Consider the following 25823-nt stretch of genomic DNA (forward strand, 5'->3'; position numbering starts at 1 on the left):
TTCTGTGAGTGCGTATATGAGTGGCTGCATGGGAGTGAGTGGGTGTGTGAATGGTTTGTAGTTCTGTGAGTGCGTATAAGAGTGGCTGCATGGGAGTGAGTGGGTGTGTGAATGGTTTGTAGTTCTGTGAGTGCGTTTATGAGTGGCTGCATGGGAGTGAGTGGGTGTGTGAATGGTTTGTAGTTCTGTGAGTGCGTATATGAGTGGCTGCATGGGAGTGAGTGGGTGTGTGAATGGTTTGTAGTTCTGTGAGTTTGTATATGAGTGGCTGCATGGGACTGGGTTGGTGGGTGTGGGAATGGTTTGTAGTTCTGTGAGTGCATATATGAGTGGCTGCATGGGAGTGGGTGGGTGGGTGTGTGAATGGTTTGTAGTTCTGTGAGTGCATATATGAGTGGCTGCATGGGAGTGAGTGAGTGGGTGTGTGAATGGTTTGTAGTTCTGTGAGTGTGTATATGAGTGGCTGCATGGGAGTGAGTGAGTGGGTGTGTGAATGGTTTGTAGTTCTGTGAGTGCGTATATGAGTGGCTGCATGGGAGTGAGTGAGTGAGTGAATGTGTGAATGGTTTGTAGTTCTGTGAGTGCGTATATGAGTGGCTGCATGGGAGTGAGTGAGTGTGTGAATGGTTTGTAGTTCTGTGAGTGCATATATGAGTGGCTGCATGGGAGTGAGTGAGTGGGTGTGTGAATGGTTTGTAGTTCTGTGAGTGCGTATATGAGTGGCTGCATGGGAGTGAGTGGTTGTGTGAATGGTTTGTAGTTCTGTGAGTGTGTATATGAGTGGCTGCATGGGGGTGGGTGGGTGTGTGAATGGTTTGTAGTTCTGTGAGTGCGTATATGAGTGGCTGCATGGGAGTGGGTGGGTGGGTGTGTGAATGGTTTGTAGTTCTGTGATTGCATATATGAGTGGCTGCATGGGAGTGAGTGGGTGTGTGAATGGTTCGTAGTTCTGTGAGTGCGTATATGAGTGGCTGCATGGGAGTGGGTGTGTGAATGGTTTGTAGTTCTGTGAGTGCGTATATGAGTGGCTGCATGGTAGTGAGTGGGTGTGTGAATGGTTTGTGGTTCTGTTAGTGTGTATATGAGTGGCTGCATGGGGGTGGGTGTGTGTGTGAATGGTTTGTAGTTCTGTGAGTGCGTATATGAGTGGCTGCATGGGAGTGGGTGGTGGGTGTGTGAATGGTTTGTAGTTCTGTGAGTGCATATATGAGTGGCTGCATGGGAGTGAGTGGGTGTGTGAATGGTTCGTAGTTCTGTGAGTGCGTATATGAGTGGCTGCATGGGAGTGAGTGGGTGTGTGAATGGTTTGTAGTTCTGTGAGTGCGTATATGAGTGGCTGCATGGGAGTGAGTGGGTGTGTGAATGGTTTGTAGTTCTGTGAGTGCGTATTTGAGTGGCTGCATGGGAGTGAGTGGGTGTGTGAATGGTTTGTAGTTCTGTGAGTGCGTATAAGAGTGGCTGCATGGGAGTGAGTGGGTGTGTGAATGGTTTGTAGTTCTGTGAGTGCGTTTATGAGTGGCTGCATGGGAGTGAGTGGGTGTGTGAATGGTTTGTAGTTCTGTGAGTGCGTATATGAGTGGCTGCATGGGAGTGAGTGGGTGTGTGAATGGTTTGTAGTTCTGTGAGTTTGTATATGAGTGGCTGCATGGGACTGGGTTGGTGGGTATGTGAATGGTTTGTAGTTCTGTGAGTGCATATATGAGTGGCTGCATGGGAGTGGGTGGGTGGGTGTGTGAATGGTTTGTAGTTCTGTGAGTGCATATATGAGTGGCTGCATGGGAGTGAGTGAGTGGGTGTGTGAATGGTTTGTAGTTCTGTGAGTGTGTATATGAGTGGCTGCATGGGAGTGAGTGGGTGTGTGAATGGTTTGTAGTTCTGTGAGTGCGTATATGAGTGGCTGCATGGGAGTGAGTGAGTGCGTGAATGGTTTGTAGTTCTGTGAGTGCCTATATGAGTGGCTGCATGGGAGTGAGTGGGTGTGTGAATGGTTTGTAGTTCTATGAGTGCGTATATGAGTGGCTGCATGGGACTGGGTGGGTGTGTGAATGGTTTGTAGTTCTGTGAGTGCGTATATGAGTGGCTGCATGGGAGTGAGTGGGTGTGTGAATGGTTTGTAGTTCTGTGAGTGTGTATATGAGTGGCTGCATGGGAGTGAGTGAGTGGGTGTGTGAATGGTTTGTAGTTCTGTGAGTGCGTATATGAGTGGCTGCATGGGAGTGAGTGAGTGAGTGAATGTGTGAATGGTTTGTAGTTCTGTGAGTGCGTATATGAGTGGCTGCATGGGAGTGAGTGAGTGTGTGAATGGTTTGTAGTTCTGTGAGTTCGTATATGAGTGGCTGCATGGGAGTGAGTGAGTGTGTGAATGGTTTGTAGTTCTGTGAGTGCGTATATGAGTGGCTGCATGGGAGTGAGTGAGTGTGTGAATGGTTTATAGTTCTGTGAGTGCGTATACGAGTGGCTGGATGGGAGTGAGTGAGTGGGTGTGTGAATGGTTTGTAGTTCTGTGAGTGTGTATATGAGTGGCTGCATGGGAGTGAGTGGTTGTGTGAATGGTTTGTAGTTCTGTGAGTGTGTATATGAGTGGCTGCATGGGGGTGGGTGGGTGTGTGAATGGTTTGTAGTTCTGTGAGTGCGAATATGAGTGGCTGCATGGGAGTGGGTGGGTGGGTGTGTGAATGGTTTGTAGTTCTGTGATTGCATATATGAGTGGCTGCATGGGAGTGAGTGGGTGTGTGAATGGTTCGTAGTTCTGTGAGTGTGTATATGAGTGGCTGCATGGGAGTGGGTGTGTGAATGGTTTGTAGTTCTGTGAGTGCGTATATGAGTGGCTGCATGGTAGTGAGTGGGTGTGTGAATGGTTTGTAGTTCTGTGAGTGTGTATATGAGTGGCTGCATGGGGGTGGGTGGGGGTGTGAATGGTTTGTAGTTCTGTGAGTGCGTATATGAGTGGCTGCATGGGAGTGGGTGGGTGGGTGTGTGAATGGTTTGTAGTTCTGTGAGTGCATATATGAGTGGCTGCATGGGAGTGAGTGGGTGTGTGAATGGTTCGTAGTTCTGTGAGTGCGTATATGAGTGGCTGCATGGGAGTGAGTGGGTGTGTGAATGGTTTGTAGTTCTGTGAGTGCGTATATGAGTGGCTGCATGGGAGTGAGTGGGTGTGTGAATGGTTTGTAGTTCTGTGAGTGCGTATTTGAGTGGCTGTATGGGAGTGAGTGTGTGTGTGAATGGTTTGTAGTTCTGTGAGTGCGTATAAGAGTGGCTGCATGGGAGTGAGTGGGTGTGTGAATGGTTTGTAGTTCTGTGAGTGCGTTTATGAGTGGCTGCATGGGAGTGAGTGGGTGTGTGAATGGTTTGTAGTTCTGTGAGTGCGTATATGAGTGGCTGCATGGGAGTGAGTGGGTGTGTGAATGGTTTGTAGTTCTGTGAGTTTGTATATGAGTGGCTGCATGGGACTGGGTTGGTGGGTGTGGGAATGGTTTGTAGTTCTGTGAGTGCATATATGAGTGGCTGCATCGGAGTGGGTGGGTGGGTGTGTGAATGGTTTGTAGTTCTGTGAGTGCATATATGAGTGGCTGCATGGGAGTGAGTGAGTGGGTGTTTGAATGGTTTGTAGTTCTATGAGTGTGTATATGAGTGGCTGCATGGGAGTGAGTGAGTGGGTGTGTGAATGGTTTGTAGTTCTGTGAGTGCGTATATGAGTGGCTGCATAGGAGTGAGTGAGTGAGTGAATGTGTGAATGGTTTGTAGTTCTGTGAGTGCGTATATGAGTGGCTGCATGGGAGTGAGTGAGTGTGTGAATGGTTTGTAGTTCTGTGAGTGCGTATATGAGTGGCTGCATGGGAGTGAGTGAGTGTGTGAATGGTTTGTAGTTCTGTGAGTGCGTATATGAGTGGCTGCATGGGAGTGAGTGAGTGGGTGTGTGAATGGTTTGTAGTTCCGTGAGTGCGTATATGAGTGGCTGCATGGGAGTGAGTGAGTGAGTGTGTGAATGGTTTGTCATTCTGTGAGTGCGTATATGAGTGGCTGCATGGGAGTGAGTGAGTGTGTGAATGGTTTGTAGTTCTGTGAGTGCGTATATGAGTGGCTGCATGGGAGTGAGTGAGTGGGTGTGTGAATGGTTTGTAGTTCTGTGAGTGCGTATATGAGTGGCTGCATGGGAGTGAGTGAGTGTGTGAATAGTTTGTAGTTCTGTGAGTGCGTATATGAGTGGCTGCATGGGAGTGAGTGAGTGTGTGAATGGTTTGCAGTTCTGTGAGTGCATATATGAGTGGCTGCATGGGAGTGAGTGAGTGTGTGAATGGTTTGTAGTTCTGTGAGTGCGTATACGAGTAGCTGCATGGGAGTGAGTGAGTGGGTGTGTGAATGGTTTGTAGTTCTGTGAGTGCGTATATGAGTGGCTGCATGGGAGTGAGTGGTTGTGTGAATGGTTTGTAGTTCTGTGAGTGTGTATATGAGTGGCTGCATGGGGGTGGGTGGGTGGGTAAATGGTTTGTAGTTCTGTGAGTGCGTATATGAGTGGCTGCATGGGAGTGGGTGGGTGGGTGTGTGAATGGTTTGTAGTTCTGTGAATGCATATATGAGTGGCTGCATGGGAGTGAGTGGGTGTGTGAATGGTTCGTAGTTCTGTGAGTGCGTATATGAGTGGCTGCATGGGAGTGGGTGTGTGAATGGTTTGTAGTTGTGTGAGTGCGTATATGAGTGGCGGCATGGTAGTGAGTGGGTGTGTGAATGGTTTGTAGTTCTGTGAGTGTGTATATGAGTGGCTGCATGGGGGTGGGTGGGTGTGTGAATGGTTTGTAGTTCTGTGAGTGCGTATATGAGTGGCTGCATGGGAGTGGGTGGGTGGGTGTGTGAATGGTTTGTAGTTCTGTGAGTGCATATATGAGTGGCTGCATGGGAGTGAGTGGGTATGTGAATGGTTCGTAGTTCTGTGAGTGCGTATATGAGTGGCTGCATGGGAGTGAGTGGGTGTGTGAATGGTTTGTATTTCTGTGAGTGCGTATATGAGTGGCTGCATGGGAGTGAGTGGGTGTGTGAATGGTTTGTAATTCTGTGAGTGCGTAAATGAGTGGCTGCATGGGAGTGAGTGGGTGTGTGAATGGTTTGTAGTTCTGTGAGTGCGTATAAGAGTGGCTGCATGGGAGTGAGTGGGTGTGTGAATGGTTTGTAGTTCTGTGAGTGCATTTATGAGTGGCTGCATGGGAGTGAGTGGGTGTGTGAATGGTTTGTAGTTCTGTGAGTGCGTATATGAGTGGCTGCATGGGAGTGAGTGGGTGTGTGAATGGTTTGTAGTTCTGTGAGTTTGTATATGAGTGGCTGCATGGGACTGGGTTGGTGGGTGTGTGAATGGTTTGTAGTTCTGTGAGTGCATATATGAGTGGCTGCATGGGAGTGGGTGGGTGGGTGTGTGAATGGTTTGTAGTTCTGTGAGTGCATATATGAGTGGCTGCATGGGAGTGAGTGAGTGGGTGTGTGAATGGTTTGTAGTTCTGTGAGTGTGTATATGAGTGGCTGCATGGGAGTGAGTGAGTGGGTGTGTGAATGGTTTGTAGTTCTGTGAGTGTGTATATGAGTGGCTGCATGGGAGTGAGTGAGTGAGTGAGTGAGTGAATGTGTGAATGGTTTGTAGTTCTGTGAGTGCGTATATGAGTGGCTGCATGGGAGTGAGTGAGTGAGTGTGTGAATGGTTTGTAGTTCTGTGAGTGCGTATATGAGTGGCTGCATGGGAGTGAGTGAGTGTGTGAATGGTTTGTAGTTCTGTGAGTGCCTATATGAGTGGCTGCATGGGAGTGAGTGGGTGTGTGAATGGTTTGTAGTTCTGTGAGTGCGTATATGAGTGGCTGCATGGGACTGGGTGGGTGGGTGTCTGAATGGTTTGTAGTTCTGTGAGTGCATATATGAGTGGATGCGTGGGTGGGTGTGTGAATGGTTTGTAGTTCTGTGAGTGCATATATGAGTGGCTGCATGGGAGTGAGTGGGTGTGTGAATGGTTCGTAGTTCTGTGAGTGCGTATATGAGTGGCTGCATGGGAGTGAGTGGGTGTGTGAATGGTTTGTAGTTCTGTGATTGCGTATATGAGTGGCTGCATGGGAGTGAGTGGGTGTGTGAATGGTTTGTAGTTCTGTGAGTGCGTATATGAGTGGCTGCATGGGAGTGAGTGGGTGTGTGAATGGTTTGTAGTTCTGTGAGTGCGTATACGAGTGGCTGCATGGGAGTGAGTGGTTGTGTGAATGGTTTGTAGTTCTGTGAGTGTGTATATGAGTGGCTGCATGGGGGTGGGTGGGTGTGTGAATGGTTTGTAGTTCTGTGAGTGCGTATATGAGTGGCTGCATGGGAGTGGGTGGGTGGGTGTGTGAATGGTTTGTAGTTCTGTGATTGTATATATGAGTGGCTGCATGGGAGTGAGTGGGTGTGTGAATGGTTCGTAGTTCTGTGAGTGCGTATATGAGTGGCTGCATGGGAGTGGGTGTGTGAATGGTTTGTAGTTCTGTAAGTGCGTATATGAGTGGCTGCATGGTAGTGAGTGGGTGTGTGAATGGTTTGTAGTTCTGTGAGTGTGTATATTAGTGGCTGCATGGGGGTGGGTGGGTGTGTGAATGGTTTGTAGTTCTGTGAGTGCGTATATGAGTGGCTGCATGGGAGTGGGTGGGTGGGTGTGTGATTGGTTTGTAGTTCTGTGAGTGCATATATGAGTGGCTGCATGGGAGTGAGTGGGTGTGTGAATGGTTCGTAGTTCTGTGAGTGCGTATATGAGTGGCTGCATGGGAGTGAGTGGGTGTGTGAATGGTTTGTAGTTCTGTGAGTGCATATATGAGTGGCTGCATGGGAGTGAGTGGGTGTGTGAATGGTTTGTAGTTCTGTGAGTGCGTATATGAGTGGCTGCATGGGAGTGAGTGGGTGTGTGAATGGTTTGTAGTTCTGTGAGTGCGTATAAGAGTGGCTGCATGGGAGTGAGTGGGTGTGTGAATGGTTTGTAGTTCTGTGAGTGCGTTTATGAGTGGCTGCATGGGAGTGAGTGGGTGTGTGAATGGTTTGTAGTTCTGTGAGTGCGTATATGAGTTGCTGCATGGGAGTGAGTGGGTGTGTGAATGGTTTGTAGTTCTGTGAGTTTGTATATGAGTGGCTGCATGGGACTGGGTTGGTGGGTGTGTGAATGGTTTGTAGTTCTGTGAGTGCATATATGAGTGGCTGCATGGGAGTGGGTGGGTGGGTGTGTGAATGGTTTGTAGTTCTGAGAGTGCATTTATGAGTGGCTGCATGGGAGTGAGTGAGTGGGTGTGTGAATGGTTTGTAGTTCTGTGAGTGTGTATATGAGTGGCTGCATGGGAGTGAGTGAGTGGGTGTGTGAATGGTTTGTAGTTCTGTGAGTGCGTATATGAGTGGCTGCATGGGAGTGAGTGAGTGGGTGTGTGAATGGTTTGTAGTTCTGTGAGTGTGTATATGAGTGGCTGCATGGGAGTGAGTGAGTGGGTGTGTGAATGGTTTGTAGTTCTGTGAGTGCGTATATGAGTGGCTGCATGGGAGTGAGTGAGTGAGTGTGTGAATGGTTTGTAGTTCTGTAAGTGCGTATATGAGTGGCTGCATGGGAGTGAGTGAGTGTGTGAATGGTTTGTAATTCTGTGAGTGCGTATATGAGTGGCTGCATGGGAGTGAGTGAGTGTGTGAATGGTTTGTAGTTCTTTGAGTGCGTATACGAGTGGCTGCATGGGAGTGAGTGAGTGGGTGTGTGAATGGTTTGTAGTTCTGTGAGTGTGTATATGAGTGGCTGCATGGGAGTGAGTGGTTGTGTGAATGGTTTGTAGTTCTGTGAGTGTGTATATGAGTGGCTGCATGGGAGTGAGTGGGTGTGTGAATGGTTCGTAGTTCTGTGAGTGCGTATATGAGTGGCTGCATGGGAGTGAGTGGGTGTGTGAATGGTTTGTAGTTCTGTGAGTGCGTATATGAGTGGCTGCATGGGAGTGAGTGGGTGTGTGAATGGTTTGTAGTTCTGTGAGTGCGTATATGAGTGGCTGCATGGGAGTGAGTGGGTGTGTGAATGGTTTGTAGTTCTGTGAGTGCGTATAAGAGTGGCTGCATGGGAGTGAGTGGGTGTGTGAATGGTTTGTAGTTCTGTGAGTGCGTTTATGAGTGGCTGCATGGGAGTGAGTGGGTGTGTGAATGGTTTGTAGTTCTGTGAGTGCGTATATGAGTGGCTGCATGGGAGTGAGTGGGTGTGTGAATGGTTTGTAGTTCTGTGAGTTTGTATATGAGTGGCTGCATGGGACTGGGTTGGTGGGTGTGGGAATGGTTTGTAGTTCTGTGAGTGCATATATGAGTGGCTGCATGGGAGTGGGTGGGTGGGTGTGTGAATGGTTTGTAGTTCTGTGAGTGCATATATGAGTGGCTGCATGGGAGTGAGTGAGTGGGTGTGTGAATGGTTTGTAGTTCTGTGAGTGTGTATATGAGTGGCTGCATGGGAGTGAGTGAGTGGGTGTGTGAATGGTTTGTAGTTCTGTGAGTGCGTATATGAGTGGCTGCATGGGAGTGAGTGAGTGAGTGAATGTGTGAATGGTTTGTAGTTCTGTGAGTGCGTATATGAGTGGCTGCATGGGAGTGAGTGAGTGTGTGAATGGTTTGTAGTTCTGTGAGTGCGTATATGAGTGGCTGCATGGGAGTGAGTGAGTGTGTGAATGGTTTGTAGTTCTGTGAGTGCGTATATGAGTGGCTGCATGGGAGTGAGTGAGTGGGTGTGTGAATGGTTTGTAGTTCCGTGAGTGCATATATGAGTGGCTGCATGGGAGTGAGTGGGTGTGTGAATGGTTTGTAGTTCTGTGAGTGCGTATATGAGTGGCTGCATGGGAGTGAGTGGGTGTGTGAATGGTTTGTAGTTCTGTGAGTTTGTATATGAGTGGCTGCATGGGACTGGGTTGGTGGGTGTGGGAATGGTTTGTAGTTCTGTGAGTGCATATATGAGTGGCTGCATGGGAGTGGGTGGGTGGGTGTGTGAATGGTTTGTAGTTCTGTGAGTGCATATATGAGTGGCTGCATGGGAGTGAGTGAGTGGGTGTGTGAATGGTTTGTAGTTCTGTGAGTGTGTATATGAGTGGCTGCATGGGAGTGAGTGAGTGGGTGTGTGAATGGTTTGTAGTTCTGTGAGTGCGTATATGAGTGGCTGCATGGGAGTGAGTGAGTGAGTGAATGTGTGAATGGTTTGTAGTTCTGTGAGTGCGTATATGAGTGGCTGCATGGGAGTGAGTGAGTGTGTGAATGGTTTGTAGTTCTGTGAGTGCGTATATGAGTGGCTGCATGGGAGTGAGTGAGTGTGTGAATGGTTTGTAGTTCTGTGAGTGCGTATATGAGTGGCTGCATGGGAGTGAGTGAGTGGGTGTGTGAATGGTTTGTAGTTCCGTGAGTGCGTATATGAGTGGCTGCATGGGAGTGAGTGAGTGAGTGTGTGAATGGTTTGTCGTTCTGTGAGTGCGTATATGAGTGGCTGCATGGGAGTGAGTGAGTGTGTGAATGGTTTGTAGTTCTGTGAGTGCGTATATGAGTGGCTGCATTGGAGTGAGTGAGTGGGTGTGTGAATGGTTTGTAGTTCTGTGAGTGCATATATGAGTGGCTGCATGGGAGTGAGTGAGTGTGTGAATGGTTTGTAGTTCTGTGAGTGCGTATATGAGTGGCTGCATGGGAGTGAGTGAGTGTGTGAATGGTTTGCAGTTCTGTGAGTGCGTATATGAGTGGCTGCATGGGAGTGAGTGAGTGTGTGAATGGTTTGTAGTTCTGTGAGTGCGTATACGAGTGGCTGCATGGGAGTGAGTGAGTGGGTGTGTGAATAGTTTGTAGTTCTGTGAGTGCGTATATGAGTGGCTGCATGGGAGTGAGTGGTTGTGTGAATGGTTTGTAGTTCTGTGAGTGTGTATATGAGTGGCTGCATGGGGGTGGGTGGGTGGGCGAATGGTTTGTAGTTCTGTGAGTGCGTATATGAGTGGCTGCATGGGAGTGGGTGGGTGGGTGTGTGAATGGTTTGTAGTTCTGTGAATGCATATATGAGTGGCTGCATGTGAGTGAGTGGGTGTGTGAATGGTTCGTAGTTCTGTGAGTGCGTATATGAGTGGCTGCATGGGAGTGGGTGTGTGTATGGTTTGTAGTTCTGTGAGTGCGTATATGAGTGGCTGCATGGTAGTGAGTGGGTGTGTGAATGGTTTGTAGTTCTGTGAGTGTGTATATGAGTGGCTGCATGGGGTGGGTGGGTGTGTGAATGGTTTGTAGTTCTGTGAGTGCGTATATGAGTGGCTGCATGGGAGTGGGTGGGTGGGTGTGTGAATGGTTTGTAGTTCTGTGAGTGCATATATGAGTGGCTGCATGGGAGTGAGTGGGTATGTGAATGGTTCGTAGCTCTGTGAGTGCGTATATGAGTGGCTGCATGGGAGTGAGTGGGTGTGTGAATGGTTTGTAGTTCTGTGAGTGCGTATATGAGTGGCTGCATGGGAGTGAGTGGGTGTGTGAATGGTTTGTAATTCTGTGAGTGCGTAAATGAGTGGCTGCATGGGAGTGAGTGGGTGTGTGAATGGTTTGTAGTTCTGTGAGTGCGTATAAGAGTGGCTGCATGGGAGTGAGTGGGTGTGTGAATGGTTTGTAGTTCTGTGAGTGCGTTTATGAGTGGCTGCATGGGAGTGAGTGGGTGTGTGAATGGTTTGTAGTTCTGTGAGTGCGTATATGAGTGGCTGCATGGGAGTGAGTGGGTGTGTGAATGGTTTGTAGTTCTGTGAGTTTGTATATGAGTGGCTGCATGGGACTGGGTTGGTGGGTGTGTGAATGGTTTGTAGTTCTGTGAGTGCATATATGAGTGGCTGCATGGGAGTGGGTGGGTGTGTGAATGGTTTGTAGTTCTGTGAGTGCATATATGAGTGGCTGCATGGGAGTGAGTGAGTGGGTGTGTGAATGGTTTGTAGTTCTGTGAGTGTGTATATGAGTGGCTGCATGGGAGTGAGTGAGTGGGTGTGTGAATGGTTTGTAGTTCTGTGAGTGCGTATATGAGTGGCTGCATGGAAGTGAGTGAGTGAGTGAATGTGTGAATGGTTTGTAGTTCTGTGAGTGCGTATATGAGTGGCTGCATGGGAGTGAGTGAGTGAGTGTGTGAATGGTTTGTAGTTCTGTGAGTGCGTATATGAGTGGCTGCATGGGAGTGAGTGAATGTGTGAATGGTTTGTAGTTCTGTGAGTGCCTATATGAGTGGCTGCATGGGAGTGAGTGGGTGTGTGTGAATGGTTTGTAGTTCTGTGAGTGCGTATATGAGTGGCTGCATGGGACTGGGTGGGTGGGTGTGTGAATGGTTTGTAGTTCTGTGAGTGCATATATGAGTGGATGCGTGGGTGGGTGTGTGAATGGTTTGTAGTTCTGTGAGTGCATATATGAGTGGCTGCATGGGAGTGAGTGGGTGTGTGAATGGTTCGTAGTTCTGTGAGTGCGTATATGAGTGGCTGCATGGGAGTGAGTGGGTGTGTGAATGGTTTGTAGTTCTGTGATTGCGTATATGAGTGGGTGCATGGGAGTGAGTGGGTGTGTGAATGGTTTGTAGTTCTGTGAGTACGTATATGAGTGGCTGCATGGGAGTGAGTGGGTGTGTGAATGGTTTGTAGTTCTGTGAGTGCGTATATGAGTGGCTGCATGGGAGTGAGTGGGTGTGTGAATGGTTTGTAGTTCTGTGAGTGCGTATATGAGTGGCTGCATGGGAGTGAGTGAGTGGGTGTGTGAATGGTTGGTAGTTCTGTGAGTGCGTATATGAGTGGCTGCATGGGAGTGAGTGAGTGGGTGTGTGAATTGTTTGTAGTTCTGTGAGTGTGTATATGAGTGGCTGCATGGGAGTGAGTGAGTGGGTGTGTGAATGGTTTGTAGTTCTGTGAGTGCGTATATGAGTGGCTGCATGGGAGTGAGTGAGTGAGTGAATGTGTGAATGGTTTGTAGTTCTGTGAGTGCGTATATGAGTGGCTGCATGGGAGTGAGTGAGTGAGTGTGTGAATGGTTTGTAGTTCTGTGAGTGCGTATATGAGTGGCTGCATGGGAGTGAGTGAGTGTGTGAATGGTTTGTAGTTCTGTGAGTGCGTATATGAGTGGCTGCATGGGAGTGAGTGAGTGTGTGAATGGTTTGTAGTTCTGTGAGTGCGTATATGAGTGGCTGCATGGGAGTGAGTGAGTGGGTGTGTGAATGGTTTGTAGTTCCGTGAGTGCGTATATGAGTGGCTGCATGGGAGTGAGTGAGTGAGTGTGTGAATGGTTTGTCGTTCTGTGAGTGCGTATATGAGTGGCTGCATGGGAGTGAGTGAGTGTGTGAATGGTTTGTAGTTCTGTGAGTGCGTATATGAGTGGCTGCATGGGAGTGAGTGAGTGGGTGTGTGAATGGTTTGTAGTTCTGTGAGTGCGTATATGAGTGGCTGCATGGGAGTGAGTGAGTGTGTGAATGGTTTGTAGTTCTGTGAGTGCGTATATGAGTGGCTGCATGGGAGTGAGTGAGTGTGTGAATGGTCTGCAGTTCTGTGAGTGCATATATGAGTGGCTGCATGGGAGTGAGTGAGTGTGTGAATGGTTTGTAGTTCTGTGAGTGCGTATACGAGTAGCTGCATGGGAGTGAGTGAGTGGGTGTGTGAATGGTTTGTAGTTCTGTGAGTGCGTATATGAGTGGCTGCATGGGAGTGAGTGGTTGTGTGAATGGTTTGTAGTTCTGTGAGTGTGTATATGAGTGGCTGCATGGGGGTGGGTGGGTGGGTAAATGGTTTGTAGTTCTGTGAGTGCGTATATGAGTGGCTGCATGGGAGTGGGTGGGTGGGTGTGTGAATGGTTTGTAGTTCTATGAATGCATATATGAGTGGCTGCATGGGAGTGAGTGGGTGTGTGAATGGTTCGTAGTTCTGTGAGTGCGTATATGAGTGGCTGCATGGGAGTGGGTGTGTGAATGGTTTGTAGTTCTGTGAGTGCGTATATGAGTGGCTGCATGGTAGTGAGTGGGTGTGTGAATGGTTTGTAGTTCTGTGAGTGTGTATATGAGTGGCTGCATGGGGGTGGGTGGGTGTGTGAATGGTTTGTAGTTCTGTGAGTGCGTATATGAGTGGCTGCATGGGAGTGGGTGGGTGGGTGTGTGAATGGTTTGTAGTTCTGTGAGTGCATATATGAGTGGCTGCATGGGAGTGAGTGGGTATGTGAATGGTTCGTAGTTCTGTGAGTGCGTATATGAGTGGCTGCATGGGAGTGAGTGGGTGTGTGAATGGTTTGTATTTCTGTGAGTGCGTATATGAGTGGCTGCATGGGAGTGAGTGGGTGTGTGAATGGTTTGTAATTCTGTGAGTGCGTAAATGAGTGGCTGCATGGGAGTGAGTGGGTGTGTGAATGGTTTGTAGTTCTGTGAGTGCGTATAAGAGTGGCTGCATGGGAGTGAGTCGGTGTGTGAATGGTTTGTAGTTCTGTGAGTGCGTTTATGAGTGGCTGCATGGGAGTGAGTGGGTGTGTGAATGGTTTGTAGTTCTGTGAGTGCGTATATGAGTGGCTGCATGGGAGTGAGTGGGTGTGTGAATGGTTTGTAGTTCTGTGAGTTTGTATATGAGTGGCTGCATGGGACTGGGTTGGTGGGTGTGTGAATGGTTTGTAGTTCTGTGAGTGCATATATGAGTGGCTGCATGGGAGTGGGTGGGTGGGTGTGTGAATGGTTTGTAGTTCTGTGAGTGCATATATGAGTGGCTGCATGGGAGTGAGTGAGTGGGTGTGTGAATGGTTTGTAGTTCTGTGAGTGTGTATATGAGTGGCTGCATGGGAGTGAGTGAGTGGGTGTGTGAATGGTTTGTAGTTCTGTGAGTGCGTATATGAGTGGCTGCATGGGAGTGAGTGAGTGAGTGAGTGAATGTGTGAATGGTTTGTAGTTCTGTGAGTGCGTATATGAGTGGCTGCATGGGAGTGAGTGAGTGAGTGTGTGAATGGTTTGTAGTTCTGTGAGTGCGTATATGAGTGGCTGCATGGGAGTGAGTGAGTGTGTGAATGGTTTGTAGTTCTGTGAGTGCCTATATGAGTGGCTGCATGGGAGTGAGTGGGTGTGTGAATGGTTTGTAGTTCTGTGAGTGCGTATATGAGTGGCTGCATGGGACTGGGTGGGTGGGTGTCTGAATGGTTTGTAGTTCTGTGAGTGCATATATGAGTGGATGCGTGGGTGGGTGTGTGAATGGTTTGTAGTTCTGTGAGTGCATATATGAGTGGCTGCATGGGAGTGAGTGGGTGTGTGAATGGTTCGTAGTTCTGTGAGTGCGTATATGAGTGGCTGCATGGGAGTGAGTGGGTGTGTGAATGGTTTGTAGTTCTGTGATTGCGTATATGAGTGGCTGCATGGGAGTGAGTGGGTGTGTGAATGGTTTGTAGTTCTGTGAGTGCGTATATGAGTGGCTGCATGGGAGTGAGTGGGTGTGTGAATGGTTTGTAGTTCTGTGAGTGCGTATACGAGTGGCTGCATGGGAGTGAGTGGTGTGTGAATGGTTTGTAGTTCTGTGAGTGTGTATATGAGTGGCTGCATGGGGGTGGGTGGGTGTGTGAATGGTTTGTAGTTCTGTGAGTGCGTATATGAGTGGCTGCATGGGAGTGGGTGGGTGGGTGTGTGAATGGTTTGTAGTTCTGTGATTGCATATATGAGTGGCTGCATGGGAGTGAGTGGGTGTGTGAATGGTTCGTAGTTCTGTGAGTGCGTATATGAGTGGCTGCATGGGAGTGGGTGTGTGAATGGTTTGTAGTTCTGTAAGTGTGTATATGAGTGGCTGCATGGTAATGAGTGGGTGTGTGAATGGTTTGTAGTTCTGTGAGTGTGTATATTAGTGGCTGCATGGGGGTGGGTGGGTGTGTGAATGGTTTGTAGTTCTGTGAGTGCGTATATGAGTGGCTGCATGGGAGTGGGTGGGTGGGTGTGTGATTGGTTTGTAGTTCTGTGAGTGCATATATGAGTGGCTGCATGGGAGTGAGTGGGTGTGTGAATGGTTCGTAGTTCTGTGAGTGCGTATATGAGTGGCTGCATGGGAGTGAGTGGGTGTGTGAATGGTTTGTAGTTCTGTGAGTGCATATATGAGTGGCTGCATGGGAGTGAGTGGGTGTGTGAATGGTTTGTAGTTCTGTGAGTGCGTATATGAGTGGCTGCATGGGAGTGAGTGGGTGTGTGAATGGTTTGTAGTTCTGTGAGTGCGTATAAGAGTGGCTGCATGGGAGTGAGTGGGTGTGTGAATGGTTTGTAGTTCTGTGAGTGCGTTTATGAGTGGCTGCATGGGAGTGAGTGGGTGTGTGAATGGTTTGTAGTTCTGTGAGTGCGTATATGAGTTGCTGCATGGGAGTGAGTGGGTGTGTGAATGGTTTGTAGTTCTGTGAGTTTGTATATGAGTGGCTGCATGGGACTGGGTTGGTGGGTGTGTGAATGGTTTGTAGTTCTGTGAGTGCATATATGAGTGGCTGCATGGGAGTGGGTGGGTGGGTGTGTGAATGGTTTGTAGTTCTGAGAGTGCATTTATGAGTGGCTGCATGGGAGTGAGTGAGTGGGTGTGTGAATGGTTTGTAGTTCTGTGAGTGTGTATATGAGTGGCTGCATGGGAGTGAGTGAGTGGGTGTGTGAATGGTTTGTAGTTCTGTGAGTGCGTATATGAGTGGCTGCATGGGAGTGAGTGAGTGGGTGTGTGAATGGTTTGTAGTTCTGTGAGTGTGTATATGAGTGGCTGCATGGGAGTGAGTGAGTGGGTGTGTGAATGGTTTGTAGTTCTGTGAGTGCGTATATGAGTGGCTGCATGGGAGTGAGTGAGTGAGTGTGTGAATGGTTTGTAGTTCTGTGAGTGCGTATATGAGTGGCTGCATGGGAGTGAGTGAGTGTGTGAATGGTTTGTAATTCTGTGAGTGCGTATATGAGTGGCTGCATGGGAGTGAGTGAGTGTGTGAATGGTTTGTAGTTCTTTGAGTGCGTATACGAGTGGCTGCATGGGAGTGAGTGAGTGGGTGTGTGAATGGTTTGTAGTTCTGTGAGTGTGTATATGAGTGGCTGCATGGGAGTGAGTGGTTGTGTGAATGGTTTGTAGTTCTGTGAGTGTGTATATGAGTGGCTGCATGGGGGTGGGTGGGTGTGTGAATGGTTTGTAGTTCTGTGAGTGCGTATATGAGTGGCTGCATGGGAGTGGGTGGGTGGGTGTGTGAATGGTTTGTAGTTCTGTGATTGCATATATGAGTGGCTGCATGGGAGTGAGTGGGTGTGTGAATGGTTCATAGTTCTGTGAGTGCGTATATGAGTGGCTGCATGGGAGTGGGTGTGTGAATGGTTTGTAGTTCTGTGAGTGCGTATATGAGTGGCTGCATGGTAGTGAGTGGGTGTGTGAATGGTTTGTAGTTCTGTGAGTGTGTATATGAGTGGCTGCATGAGGGTGGGTGGGTGTGTGAATGGTTTGTAGTTCTGTGAGTGCGTATATGAGTGGCTGCATGGGAGTGGGTGGGTGTGTGAATGGTTTGTAGTTCTGTGAGTGCATATATGAGTGGCTGCATGGGAGTGAGTGGGTGTGTGAATGGTTCGTAGTTCTGTGAGTGCGTATATGAGTGGCTGCATGGGAGTGAGTGGGTGTGTGAATGGTTTGTAGTTCTGTGAGTGCGTATATGAGTGGCTGCATGGGAGTGAGTGGGTGTGTGAATGGTTTGTAGTTCTGTGAGTGCGTATATGAGTGGCTGCATGGGAGTGAGTGGGTGTGTGAATGGTTTGTAGTTCTGTGAGTGCGTATAAGAGTGGCTGCATGGGAGTGAGTGGGTGTGTGAATGGTTTGTAGTTCTGTGAGTGCGTTTATGAGTGGCTGCATGGGAGTGAGTGGGTGTGTGAATGGTTTGTAGTTCTGTGAGTGCGTATATGAGTGGCTGCATGGGAGTGAGTGGGTGTGTGAATGGTTTGTAGTTCTGTGAGTTTGTATATGAGTGGCTGCATGGGACTGGGTTGGTGGGTGTGGGAATGGTTTGTAGTTCTGTGAGTGCATATATGAGTGGCTGCATGGGAGTGGGTGGGTGGGTGTGTGAATGGTTTGTAGTTCTGTGAGTGCATATATGAGTGGCTGCATGGGAGTGAGTGAGTGGGTGTGTGAATGGTTTGTAGTTCTGTGAGTGTGTATATGAGTGGCTGCATGGGAGTGAGTGAGTGGGTGTGTGAATGGTTTGTAGTTCTGTGAGTGCGTATATGAGTGGCTGCATGGGAGTGAGTGAGTGAGTGAATGTGTGAATGGTTTGTAGTTCTGTGGAAAAGTAAATTTTGCCATGTTCTGTGTCCCTACGCGTCCTCCATCATATGTTATCTGTGCATGATTAATATGCATATGTATTCCCCATGTTCGATTAAAGACGCAATTATGGTTGTGTCCATCTCTAGTATGCCAGTTTCCAGTTCTCGTGAATACTACGAATATCAGGCCTTTGTAAAGTTACGTTGCCACGTTTCCCAGTGTGCACGTTATTTCATTGTAAAGTCCCCGTTTCTAGGCCTCAAAAGGGCCTGGACACCAGATTCAGCTTCTGTCTCCTGAGCCTCGCTGAGGAGCGATACAGCCCCCACCTGTATCCCTGACCCTTCACTTACTTCCTGTCTCACAGTACCCGGTTCAGCCTGGCTCTGCCTCTGAGTCTGCCAAGAGTATGTTATGATTCTAGTTATCAGTCCAGCCCTCCTTCTCTGCATTCCTAAGCTACTGAACCGCATCAATAGTTTCCGTCATTGTCTAGCCTTTACGTCTCCATGTAAGAGAAATACTGTATTTATGGTCATTTAATATTCTTCATCACGCACTACATGTAGAATAATGCATGCTCCAGTCTTAGAGTCTGTTAGCCTTTACCCCGATAACTTTTGGATTCTATCAACATGTTCTCTAAACATCAGATACTAGATACTGTTTAGGTACATGTCGCCCTGACTCTCCAGACTTCAGTCTCTGCTCCTAGCACAGAGTTCGTAGCCCCCAGCTTCTCCTAGTAACACGTCATTGCCAGTTTGCGCGCACCATCAGGTCAGAGGTCCCGGCTCCTTGGGTAGCCCCCTCCATGTTTCCGCCCCATTCATGACATATTCTGTTACGTTTGCATCACATATCTATGTATACGCCCTGTTACACCCACTTTCACCCTTATCTTTCGCGACTGCTACGCGTCACACCCTTTGCTCCACCCACTGCTCCGCCTATCATATGTACTGTAATGCAACTGTTTTCCTATATATGCCTGTGTATTGTTATTAAATGTTACGCCAGTCCTTTCCCCAGAGCGCGCTCATCCCAGATCCAGCCCCGGCAGCTGCCGGGCCACGCTAGTCCAATCCGGCCCCCCTGTCGGGCCCTGCCATCCTATTCCTATGCAGGTTGTCCTGTTCCTGTCCTTTATGCTGTAATAAACCTGCAAAACTCCTACTACCTCGAATCTTGACTCTTATTTATTGAGCTATCTGTTATTCATTTATCCATTCAAAAATAGAGGTATTATTTATTTATTTACCACATAATGGCGCCCGAATAGGGACTTGCCCTTTCCCCACGCGTCGGTGAAGCCACGCCGGCCCCCTGACCCTCTGCAGTCGTGACGGAACTCTTCTGCGCACCGGCAGATATTTCTGCTTTAAGTATCCCTCAGTCCCACGGAGGAGACGGAGGAGGCGGTCCAGCATCCAGACGAGACGGTGGAGGAACGCGGCGAGTCCCGACCAGAGCCCAAGCCGAGAGTCCAAGGTCCGAGGTATCCGGAGGCCCACCCGTAACAGGCGTGCCGAAGTTCGTCCGTCCGGCGTCGAAGCAGTCCAGTCCAGTCCGAGGCTTTCCGTTCTTGCTGCCCGGTGAGTACCGTTGCTGGGGTAGTATCTAGACAGGGTCAATCTAAATTGTCTCTGGTCCGATGGGTCTGGGTACGCAGATCTGAAACGAAGTGTTCACCTAGGTGGATACGGGTCTTGATGCGTCCCTTTATGGGACCGGTATGTTCCGTGCTGTTTCAGCAGCGCATCCAGTAATTCTAGTCTGTTCCGTTCTCGAGAAATTCATGTGTTTCTGTTCTCAGTATTCCAGGTAGTATTCTGTCCGAACTGTTGCTTCATAATGTTATTCAATGTATTTTCAATGTCGTGGTATGCCTGAATTGTTTTCTCAATTGTTATTGTTCCTCGTGTATTGTATTGTGTTCAGATTCAAGTTTGCAATGTCCCTCTTTTCGAGATTACGTCAGTTAAAAACTAGAAAGGGTCTGCTAGAAGAAGCAGTTCCTGTCCCGCCTAGGGACAGTCCAGGTCATTTTATGTATCAGAAGCATGGCATAAGCGCCATATTATATCTAGATTTATGGGTAGAGTATACCAAAGAGTTAGAGGAAAAGTATAGATGGCCCGTATCAGGTACGTGGGATGCCGAGTGCATCATGAGAGTAGAAGAGGCATTATGGAAAAAGAAAGCCAGACAGTCACAGAAAGATGCCATCGAGTTATGGCGCAAAGAATCTCATAAAAGAACCGAAAAAGAAATCAGAAAGTCAGAACTAAGTAGAGAATCCTTGGAGCGAGCACAAGAAAAAGAATTAATCGAGATAGGTGAACGAGTTAAAGCCGAACAGTCAGACAGACAGAGGCATGCCCTTATTAAGGGTATGTATCCTCTTCTAGCCGAGGGCTTGCCAAAAGCGACCCCGGAGGCATTCAGTAATTATCCGCCACCATTAGTTCCGACCAAGCTACGTCACAAACCGACCGCAGCTGATATTTTCATTTCGTCCTATTTGGACGACACAGTCCCAGAATATGCAAATCCCGCTCCGCCAGTCCCTGTAAATCAGGCACTTCCCGCTTCTCCAGACACCGGAGTACCTGTTACGGTACCCCCGATCCAGCCCGCCATACAAGCCCAACCTGCATTTCCATTTCCCACTCTGCCAGGACGAAGAGCATCAGTAGACGACTCCAGTTTAGGGGCCGCAGGAGGAGGTCCTCTAGGAACCCCGCCGCCACACAAACGTTTAACGTTAGCCGAATTACATGCACAAGCGTCACAGCGTACGCCCAGATATCAGTCTGTTGCAGAAATAAGAAAAGCCCTTAACGAATGTGGCTATGATCCAGTCCCAGGCGAGGATAATATGGTTTTATATTCATTACGCGTGAGAAAGGTGACCGAGTATCTAGTCACCCTACCAGATATGAAAGAAGATCTAGACAGAATATATCGTTTCATCCGTACAGGGAATGATCCAGAAAGTATTAGTGACGTCATGTGCCAAAGAAAAGTTGAAGTCCAGCTCATGCTATTAAAGTTTCTGATTAATTGTTTAATACGAGAACAAGATTATCCGACCAAAGATCGAGCCGAAATGAAAGTCCTGACAAAGTGGAGTGATAATATAGCCGAGGGTAAGCATAAGACCATCAGTAGTATAGAGAGTATGTACAAGAAGATTCGTAAAGAAATAATAAGGATACACGAACAACGCAAAGAAACACGAGTAAGCGAGAAAGAAAGTAACTCTGATACTGAAGAGGTAGAGGACGAGAATCCCGACAGAATAGCGTATGTAGGAAAATCTAGATTTCCAGATCGCCATTTACGCCTAGAACACAAGTCAACTTTCCATCATCCGGCACCAGAACAAGGTTCTCTAGAACAATTATTTCAAGCTACCGACCACATTCTGAAATCACGAATCGGTTATAGTGAGTTAAGTACTATGCATGAACAAGAACTAGTCCGATCAGCAGTCCGATGGATTACTGATTCTACTACTTTTCCAGACGAGATAGTGGCACAAATGTTTCTGAAAATGCCCCCAGCCGAGCAACGACTGGCGGGTATGTATATGATCCAGCACCTCATTACATTGTATGACGGTCAACATTCTGATCCAGGTCCGTTGCATGATGTCCTGAACGAGTTACTCCAGTATAGATGGAAAGGTTTAGGTACCGATTTGATTAGTGTCATTCTAGAACAGCGCCACAAATATAGTATGTTTTTGAACCCGCATTTTGTTCATGTCTCACCCCCAGAAAGTAAACCCTTTTACATAGACAGACAGAATCCGTTACGAGAAGTACATCCAGTTAAGACAGAGGGTGGTGAAATGTAACGAGTGTTTGTTTACACCCCGATCACAAAGATGGAACTCTTAGAGATGAAAAAGTTAATTCCCTGTCATGATAAAGATCCAGCAGGGTTCCACCGAGAATTAAAAGACATGCTGCGTATGGGAGAATACACGTATCCAGATATTATTAAAATGTTAAAAGTCCTGTTGCCCGCAGGGGTATATGAGAAACTCAAAGAAAAAGAATGGGAGGTGGGAGAGAAAAAGATCGATTGGGCAGTTCTAGAAGCTGAAGATAAGACACGAGTACCAGGTACCGGTCTTGGAGATAAATGTAAAGAATTACCTGAACTGTTAATACAAGTTTTGCCCAGACTATTAGCAACTAAAAAGGAAGACTGGGATGCAATCTCAGCATGTAAACAGAAACAAGACGAAGACACTAGTGATTTTTACTCTAGATTTGAGAAATGTTTTATTATAAACAGTGGCCTCAAGACAAGTAGCGAGTCATACCCTCATCTTTTTGTTACTAAACTAGTCGAGAATTCAAGTCCACAAGTTAAGAATCGAGTTTTGAAAGTCGAAAGTACCTGGCAAGCTAATACCCCGTCCCAAATGTTACAGATGCTTCAATATCACCAGAATAGAATCAGAGAAGAACAAGATCATGAAAGGAAACGTATGAAAGACACGAAAATGAAAGTACTAGTTGCACAATCTGTTCCTCAAGACAGTCAGAAGAGGGGTCCGAATCAAGCCAGTCATCCTGCAGCTCCCGTTAAAGGGAACTGCAATTATTGTAAACAGCCAGGTCATTTTATAAACGAGTGTGCAGTTCTGAAACACAACATAGCTACCGGTAAGACTAAAGAAAGACCACGTCCGCCTAGACAAGAACAAGTTACACGGACTCCTCAGTCACAGAATGCACAACAGACAGTTACTGTACCGCAGCCTATCGCTGCAACACAGCATGTTACACAGCAGATGTACCAGTATGCACAGTCCGAGTATCCAGAGTATCAGCCATATTCATGAAACAGCCTAGAGAGGGAGGTAGGCTTGCCTCTCATCGAGATACCTGTAGATCAAGAAGGTCCCTATGTTCACAGTCAAGTACTAGGGAAAGACAGAAAGTTTCTGATTGATACAGGGGCAAGTAGGACCACTATAAGTCACGCCGAAGTTCCAGGGGCTCCGCTCTCAGGCTCTAGAAATGTTTCCCTTGGATTTTCGGGAAAGCCTATCGTAAATGAAATTTCAAAGCCAGTTACTCTAGAAGTAGGTCCATTGTCCCGCACTACTGATCTGTTACTTACGAAGTCATGTCCAGAAAATTTGTTAGGCATTAAAACACTGAAAGAGTTAGGTGCAGTTATATGCTGTTCCCCAGAGGGAATACGATTGTTCCTTCGTGACTTCAAGGGTCACTATGTATTACGAGATTTTGATCCAAGATTGTCTAATGTTCCGCAGCATCTATGGGCGCAAGGTCCAACTGATGTTGGCTTTATGCAAATCACACCCCATCGTGTGACTCTTAAACCAGGTGTAGTGTTACCACGAATCAGACAGTACAGATTGCCACCTGAGGCTGTAGCAGCCTTATCCAAAATTATTGACGAGCTCATGGCTCAAGGAGTAATTGTAGAAACTGACTCCAATGTATGTAATTCTCCGATCATTCCAGTCATGAAACGTACTGATCCAAATGCACCCCCAGTATATCGATTAGTGATTGATCTCCGAGAACTTAATAAATGTATTATTCCTCAGTACCCAGTTGTCCCAGACATTTCTTCCCTATTGACAGCCATTGATTCCGAAGCCACATTTTTCACTGTCATAGACCTCAAGAACGCGTTTTTCAGTGTCCCCATTCATCCAGACAGCCAGTTTCTTTTCGGATTTTGTTTAAATGGAAGGAGCTATATGTTCACACGCGCTCCTCAAGGTTTCACAGAAAGTCCTAGTATTTACAGTCAAGCACTCAAGAGACAACTAGACAACATTCACATGCCAACTGACACTGCCCTGCTCCAGTATGTCGATGATCTACTGATCACAGCCCGTTCTGAACGTGCTTGCGAGCGAGCATCCCTTACAGTCTTGTATTTCCTTGCCGAGATGGGGCACAAGGTGTCCCCTTCGAAGCTTCAATTCTGTGTCCAGCAAGTGGTCTACTTAGGACACTTACTGTCCAAGAGGGGTAGGCAGTTGACACCAGACCGTATCCAGTTAATAGCGAGTCTTCCTCAGCCGAGGACCCAGAAGGAGGTACGTGCTTTTATCGGCCTTACTTCTTATTGCAGACAATGGATTCCTCAGTATGCATTTCTAGCCAAGCCACTGATACAGTTAACAACACAGGAGGCAGCCGTATCGACTGTCCTCCCTTGGACATCTGAACATACATTTAGTTTCAATGAGTTAAAGAAAGCTTTATGCCAAGCTCCAGTTCTAGCTACACCGAACTACAGTAAGCCTTTTACACTTTTCGTCACTGAACGCGAAGGTACAGCATTATCTGTTCTCACACAAGATCAAGCAGGACAATACAAGCCTTGTGCTTATTTTTCGAGCACATTAGATCCTGTAGCCCAGGCTCTGCCTGCGTGCCTCAAGTCAGTTGCAGCCACAGCACTAGCTATCAGACAAAGTGATTCCATAGTCTTAGGACACTCCCTGACAGTACAAGTTCCACACTCCGTGGAAGTTCTTTTAAACCAAACACAAACTCAGCACTTGACAATTGCACGATTAACAGGTTATGAATTGACACTGTTTCAGCCACACATAGAAATCAGACGCTGCAACGTCCTAAATCCTGCTACACTGTTATCGTCAGTTAATCCAAATCCTGCCACACACGATTGTGTGGAAGTAGTTAACATCATGACAAAGCCAAGACAAGATCTGACAGATATTCCATTACCAGATCCCGACCTGACACTTTATGTGGATGGTTCATGCATGAGAACTAGTACAGGAGAACTAGTCGCCGCGTATGCAGTGACTACTGACACTGAAGTTATTGAAACACACCGTATTGACACCCTGTCTGCTCAAGCAGCAGAGCTAGTTGCTCGGACGCAAGCCTGCATACACGCTAAGAACCTGAAAGTTAATGTTTACACCGATTCACGTTACGCATTTGGAGTTGTACACGACTTCGGAGTGCTCTGGCAAGAGAGAGGTTTCATGACTTCTCATGGAACCAAGATTCAGCATGGTCTCCTTATTCAGGCTCTGTTAGATGCTATACATTTACCGACATCCATTGCTATCATGAAGTGCAAGGCACATACGAAAGTTACTGACATTATTTCCCAGGGTAATGATCTAGCAGATCGCACAGCCAAGCTTACAGCACAGACACCAGACATTCCAGTTAATAAGACACCGACACACACTCCAGATCCGACTACATGTATGACAGTTAAAGACCCTACTCAAGATGTCATAGACATCCAGTTGCATGCTACTCCCGATGAAATCAAGAAATGGTCTGAACAAGGAGGGGTCCAGACAGACCAAGGATGGTTAACGAAGGGTAGAGCCACATGGTTTCTCCCCGACTCTATGGTTCAAGTCATTGTTAATACCGCACATAGTCCAGCACATTTAGGAGAAAAAGCAATGTTAGACAGTATCCAGAATATTTGGTTTAACAAACATTTACGAGCTGCAGCCAAGCAGAAAGTCCGTACCTGTATGATATGTTGTCAGTTTAATCCAGGTAAAAGTGTCCCGGTGGAACAAGGTGGATTCCAGCCCCCTGACCACCCTTTTGAAGTCCTCCAAATGGATTATATTCAGATGGAGCGATGTCGAGGTTTCAAGTATGTCCTTGTAGTTGTATGCGCTTTGTCCAGGTGGACAGAGGCATATCCAGTCCCAGATTACACAGCCGCGACCACTGCCAAGAAGTTGGTTTGTGAGTTCTTCCCCCGTTATGGACTCCCTAGAGTCGTATATTCTGACAACGGCCAGCCATTCTCATCTGAACTCATGAAGCATGTTTCCCTTCTGTTAGGGTACCAGTGGAAGTTCCATTGTGTACGCCATCCTGAAGCAGCCGGTCTCGTAGAGAGACATAACCAGACTTTAAAAATCCGCATTGCAAAAGTTTGTCAAGAGAAAGGTGTGGACTGGCTAATAGCTCTGCCAGTTGCCCTGTTCTATATGCGCATGGTCGCACATTCCAGATCAGGCCTGTCCCCTTATGAGGTCGTATTCGGCCGCCCCCCTAACATGTGGGGTACTCCTAGACCCCGAAGTATTACCGATGTTTCAAGTAATATGCTGACAGATTACCTAGCTTCCTTGATGTCTGCCCTCAACTCTTGTCGTTCACAGGTTGCTGCCGCATTTCCAGACAATACCGAGGTGGCACCGCATGAAATCGTTCCCGGATCCATGGTCTTAGTGAGAAATTTCGATCGCTCAAGTCCGCTGGAACCTCGCTGGAAGGAGCCCCGACAGGTCCTCCTCGCCACCCGTACAGCCGTGAAGTTGGAGGGACGCAAAGGCTGGGTGCATCTTTCGCACATCAAGAAGTTTTATGGATTGAAACCAGTTTCAAAGAACATTTCCGAGGATTTAAAGGACTGCCAAAGTACTATTTTTAAGGACTGTCCCGCAAAAGACAATGTTACTGAACCCTCCCTGTTAGAGACAACTCCGCAACAGGAGTATAAGAAAAAGTTAAGGTCCAGTAAAATAAGTCAGCCAGTTTGATTGTCTAAGTCCTCCCCTAGGTGAAA

The sequence above is a fragment of the Lissotriton helveticus genome, chromosome 2_2 (assembly GCF_964261635.1).
Source record: "Lissotriton helveticus chromosome 2_2, aLisHel1.1, whole genome shotgun sequence".
NCBI lineage: Eukaryota > Metazoa > Chordata > Amphibia > Caudata > Salamandridae > Lissotriton > Lissotriton helveticus.